Raw genomic sequence first — 6523 nt, forward strand, 5'->3', positions numbered from 1 at the left:
TCGCCGCCCCGGCCGTCGCCTCGCCGTCGCCGTCGCCCGCTGTGAGCTCTCCCCCTCTAACCCCTCTCCCTCGCCCCCGGCGGCCATCATGGGCGCCGCCCCTCCCCGAGCCCATACACACACACAAGCATGCATGAACACACACACACACACGTACATATGTATTTTGTATGTTTAATTAGTTTAGATTATTTAGTGTTTAATTAGTATATACATATTTTGTATGTTTAATTAGTTTAGATTATTTAGATTATTATTTTTTCACTATTATATATGTATGAATGCATGTTAGATGGATATAATTAGTGTTTAATTAGTATGGAAATTTTTTATATAATGTTGTTTTTCAGTTTTTTAATGGATGTATAGAAGTTGTGTTTTCTGTTTTTAGTGTTAGATGCTTAATTAGTATGAAATAGTATATAGATTTTTGACATATGCAATGATAGCATAATTAGTGTTATATTGAAATGTTAGAAATTTTAGTTATCAAAATCCAATCATTAAAAAATGTTACTTTTTGCGGGCATATAGCTAGTATTTGTTCTCGACGATGCCCGGCCCGCATCCTCGCCGTCGACCCGTCCACGACGACGTCCAGCCGACCCATGTCCGGGACTGGGCTCCGCCGGGCTGGCACTGGGAGGTGCTGCCTGGAGGGGCACGCCGCTTGATGAGGAACCCGGCCCCGGGTCCCGTCGTCGACCCTGATCTCGTTTGGTGGCGTTCGCGTGGGCCAGTTTCGGTGCGGAGGGACCCGGCCCCGCCGGAGGTGGTACGTCGCCGTGTCAGGGAGGAGGACGAGCACGTCCATCGCTACATGGTTGCGTTAGAGGGCGGCAGGTTCTCCAATACCTGGCAGTATCTTCGGGGATCTCACTTCAGCTATGATCCTGTGAGGGTTCCTTCTCTTTGGGTGTCCACCGCCCGTGCCGCAGGAACCGCGAGTGTCCTAGATTCTTCTGTAGTATTCGATCTTTAATTAGCTACCTAGCCAGTGGTGTACTATTCAATATTATATATTATTTGAGACGATGTATTCAAGATTATATCTATTATTCTAGACGATGTATTCGAGATTATATCTATTATTCGAGACGATGTAATTTGAATACTAAATTGTTTTATATTTCTTTTGGATTAGTTAAATAAAAGCTATGGCAGACAATACCGACAGAGAGGGAGAACAGACCATGTTCGATATGATACGCGGGCCAGATGATGCTCAGAATAAAGAAGATTATGACGGCTCCGAATATCTAAACAACACCGGAGAGGGTGATATGATATTCGATCACGACGACCGAATTGATGAAGTCATGAACTACGGTTATGACGATGACGAAGAACATGTTGATCCTGAAACAACAAAGACCGGCGAGGTATATATATTTATATAAGCAGGTATCTGGTGATCATCACATGTTTTAAATGACTTGCAGATATATTAACGAATTGATCTTTGTTCTTTCAGCCATCCGGATTGAGCAAATCTTCAAGCAAAAGGACAAAACGGGGCCCGAACAAAAAGTTGAAGGAGGGCGTAAAGTACAATATCAAGGCAGTCAAACCTAATGGCGAACCATTAGCGCCTAAGAAGATTGCGGACAAGTTCGTTCGTCAGTGCGGAGTTCTTGTGAAGGACCAACTCCCGATCTCCCTTCAAGAATGGAGAGAGCCAGCAAAAGACAAAAGACAAAAAGACAAAGAGGACGCTGCTCCACGTCCAGATGTTACTTTTGTCTACAAGAATCAAAAAGATCTGCTTTGGGATACTCTCATGGAACATTTCACCCTACCAGATCATTTCACAGAAGCATATGTGCAGAAAGTCAAGGACGCTGCTCTTAGGAAGATGGCGGTTGCATTCAAGAACCACAAGAATCATGAATGGGACAAGTACGTCAAGGGAGGAAGGAAGACTCCAGTATTCGAGGGAACACTAGAGAACCAACGTGCTCATTGGGACGATTTTTCGTGAAATTCAAGGATTCGGAATTAACTAAGGAACGGTCGAGAATAAACAAGAAGAATGCCGAAAAAAGGATAAGTTCCATAAGCTGGGGCCAGGTGGCTATGCGGTGGCAATGCCTAATTGGGATAAGTCTGAGAAAGAGATGGAGGATGCAGGTGTCACTCCGGTTACTAAGAGCTGACCCCCAGGTGCAGGACTTGGTTCTATGCACATGGGGGGGAGTTGGACCCGAAGACAGGCAATGTTTCGACGAAGGCAAGTCTGAAGGGAGCCGACGATGTGATACTTGTTGCAATAGAAGAGGCACGATCGGGGGTGTTCCAGCCCAACAGAGAGAACGACGAGCTTACGCGTGCCCTGGGAAATCCTGAACACCCGGGAAGAACACGAGGCATGGGCGCTATTCCGTGGTATGAGGGGTTTTCAGACTGGAACAACGACTACAGAAGCCGTGCGAGAAAGAAGATTGCGGAGGAGAAGAAGAGGAAGATGCAGGAGGAGCAGAGGAAGCGGGACTATGAACGCCTTCAAGGCCTAGAAGCAAGTCAAGCGGAATTGGCAGTCAAATTCCAACGGCAGCAGGAGCAGATCGACTCACTTACCCAGCAAAGGGGGTCTCAGCAGCTGCAGCAGCTAGCGGATGATCCAGCATTGGATAGCACCGGCCCATCCATGCCGAGAAGCAGCATGGGTTCGGCCGCCCAGGACGACGCAATGCTGGGTAGATACCCCGTGGATGACATCACGGAGAACACTAACTGTGAGCTACACGTCAAAATGAAGAACATATCCATGAAGGTGGCGGACGCCGTTGCTTTTACAAATCCCCCCGAGGCAACCTTCCATTGCAACCCGATTCCAGCGGGCTATGCTCGTGTCTTGGTTGATGAGGTGGTGGACCCACCATATTCGGAGCTACAACTTGACATTCCTGGAGGTGACGGCGAGCGCTTTCTCGGAGAGGCCAAACATCGTATCATCCTATGGAAAAAGGATTGTATCATCTTTCGAAGGCCACCGACACCGCGTCAGCCGACTCCTCGTCGAAGTCCGCCACCGAGTCAGCAGTCTCCCGCTCCTGCAAGTTCACCAAGTCCGGCAAAGTTTCAGGCCACTCCTCCTCCAAGTCCGGCAAAGTGTCAGGCCACTCCTCCTCCTCCAAGTCCGCCACAGCATCAGACGTCCACTCCTCCTCCAAGTCTGGCACAACCTCAGGCCACTCCTCCTCGTCCAACTCAGCCCCGTCAGCCGTCTCCGCCGCCTCAACAATCACAGAAGAGACACCCCGCAGCTATGGTGCGTAGCGGTACGAGTCGAGGTAGTACAGGAAGTACAGGCGGAGGCAAGCGATATAAATATGGTCCAAGCCTCACGCCTCTTCCGCAGAGGGCTTATGACAGGTCCGAGGAGGAAATTGCACCCATATCGAAGACCGAGGTGGAAGCCCATTTTGCACTGAAACCGCCGTCGCCGCCAAGGGAGAAAGTGCCTGAGGAAACGATTGACCACTTCATTTGTATGGCTCAACCACCAGCTCCCAAGCCTGTTGACACAGACTATGAGCGCCACATCAGGAAGTTAAATCGAGCACGTCTACAAAAGGAGGCGAGCACGTCTACATCGGGATCGAGCAAACAAGAAGCAGCTGACAAAAAATGCGGGAAAACCATTCCCCAGCTGGGAGAACAGGCGGCGCAATCGATCCCCTCGCTTGTTGTGCCAACAACACGTGACAGTACGCGCGCCCAATATTATTGTGGGCAAATAGTGCACGTTTCCGAGGTGGGCAATGTGGTAATAACGGAGGAGCATATAATGCAGGCTGAAGTTCTCAACATCACTGTTGGACAACTCCTCGAGATCGAGCCCATGCCTGTGCTTAGAGAGGATGAAATAAAACGGAAATATGTCCGGGGCCAACCTTTGGTCGCGCCAGACAAGGTCAAGAACCTCCCAACGAGAATGTATGAATTGCATCAATGGTACATGAACATTACCAACATTTCAGATCGATTTTTCCTCATGGTGAATGTCAAGGAGGAGCATTACTTCCATGAGAAAGCTCTGTCCGTTGAGTATTCTGAACTGTTTCAGTTATACAATCAAGACGGACTCGACAAATCTATCGTTAGTTGCTATTGTCTGTAAGTGATTTCTTTCTGTAATTTAAGTCTCAATCTAGTTGTAGTGATCCTTTTGATCAATCATTACCTGTAATTATCCTCACTATATTCTTTTCTGTGGTATTATGCAAGATGAAGATGTATAAAATGAGAAAAGGTGGACGCTTTGGCATTGGGTTCATTGACCCAAACACCGTTAATGAATACACATGACGGATAAATGCACATCATCAAAAGGACATAGAGGACAACATGCTAGAGTTCTTGAAGCGCCTCAAATACAATGAAGATATACTACTTCCTTACAACTTCCAGTGAGTCACACTGTCTTGTACTACAAATTCTCTGTTTTTGCCTACTAGCTAGCTACATGTTTTTGCTTACATATGCCCGCTTAATTAAGACATGCAAACGTGTGTGCATGCAGATTTCACTGGGTCTTGTGTATCATTAAAGTTGACGATGGAACAGTTCAAATACTGGACTCACTACTCAAAGCAAAAACTGACTATAACATCTTGTTTGGGATAGTCAACAGGTAATTTAATTCAATCATTATTAACTATATATCTCGGCCTATTTAGTTCGTCATTTCATGATATGAACTATTTAATAACCCCTTTATTCATTTTCTTTGTCGACGGGGCAGGGCTTGGGCAAGGTTCATCAAGGTCACGGAAGGCGAATAGAAACCAAAGCTTAAATGGTTTCGATCCAAGATAAGTAATTAAGTAGTACTAGCTAGCTAGCTAGCTGCCATCTCTTTAATTATCATGCTTGATTAATTATTATCTGATCAAATTCCATTCTCGTAAAGGCCCTGAAGCAGGCGCAGGGGACTGATCTGTGTGAATTCTGCGTTTGCGAGAATATTCGCATGATGGCGTCCGAAAGGAGCAGATCTCAAAGACAGGAATGGGTACGCTTGTCAGAACACTATTCACAATTTTTACATCATTATCGATATCTAGTCACACAAACTAATATATATGCATATTGATCTCCTTCTTAACAGTTCAAAGAGGTGCGGGAGAAGCTCCTAGAAACGGAGCGCATAGAAGCACTTCAAGAGGAAATAGCGGGATTTTTGCTCGACTAGGTCATAAATCCGAAGGGAGAATACTATTACCCGCTACCGCCCCCATGAAAACATCTTCCAATTGCCATCGTGCTCCGAAGGCACCAATTAGGCTAATGCCACTGGCTCCGAAGGCAACATGCATATGTAGGAGAAATTGTATATAGCTATACATCTGTGTATGTGTGAATTAATTAATATGGTGGTTTGTGAGACATTGATGATATATATATATATATATATATATATATATATATATGCATGATTGGTTCTACTAGAAATTCTATATATATGCATAACGTGTACAATGTGTAGTATCGTAAAATACCACCAAATGAAAAAGAATTAAAATGGAAACACAAAATTAAATGAAAAAGAAATCATAAAACTAAAAAACCCCAAACCTTATAGTACCGGTTGGTCTTACCAACCGGTACTAAAAGGCTCCAGGCCCCCGGAGCTGGCTCGTGCCACGTGGTTGCCCTTTAGCACCGGTTCGTGCTGAACCGGTACTAAAGGGGGGGCTTTAGTGACCACACTTTAGTGCCGGTTATGGAACCGGCACTAAAGGGCCTTACGAACCGGTGCTATTGCCCGGTTCTGCTCTAGTGTCCACACAGCTGTGGTACATTCTATACGACTATAATTTGCCAAGCGATCGGCAACTCTATTTTGATCCCTACACTAGTAGAAAAGGGGGAAATGGTCCTGGCCAGGTCAGCCCATTAGTCCCGGTTCAATCCAGAACCAGGACCAATGGTGGCATTGGACCCGGTTCATTAGCCCCGGGGGGCGGCCGGGCCACATGGGCTATTGGTCCCGGTTCGTCTGGACCAATTGGTTCCGGTTGGTGGGACGAACCGGGACCAATATGCCTCGCTCCTGGGCCACCACCATTGGTCCCGGTTGGTGGCTCGAACCGGGACCAAAGGCTTCCCTTTAGTCCCGGTTCATACCACCAACCGGGACTAAAGTGTTGGTCCTCGTTGCGGCCAGAGTTCAGTCCCACCTTGCCAATCGAAGGGGGCTCACATCGGTTTATAAGCCCCTCCCTCTCTGCCTTATTAAGCCGCTCTCAAAGTGAAAATAGATGCCCTTATACAGGAAATTTGACCTAAATTCATATTGAATTTCTCTAAAGTTAGTAGAAATTTATTATGAATTTAGGTCTAATTTTCTCTATAAGCGCATCTATACTCATTTCTGAGTAGTTTTTTATATAGTTTTTTTCTTTTTATTTCTGAGTTGTAATAAGTCATTAAAAATAAGCATATATTCTCATTTTTTAGTTATGTTTATCACAACTATTTTTTCTTCTATTTATTTCTGAATTGTAATAAGTCATTA

Source organism: Triticum aestivum, chromosome 3B, assembly GCF_018294505.1.
Source record: "Triticum aestivum cultivar Chinese Spring chromosome 3B, IWGSC CS RefSeq v2.1, whole genome shotgun sequence".
In the NCBI taxonomy this organism is placed as follows: Eukaryota; Viridiplantae; Streptophyta; class Magnoliopsida; order Poales; family Poaceae; genus Triticum; species Triticum aestivum.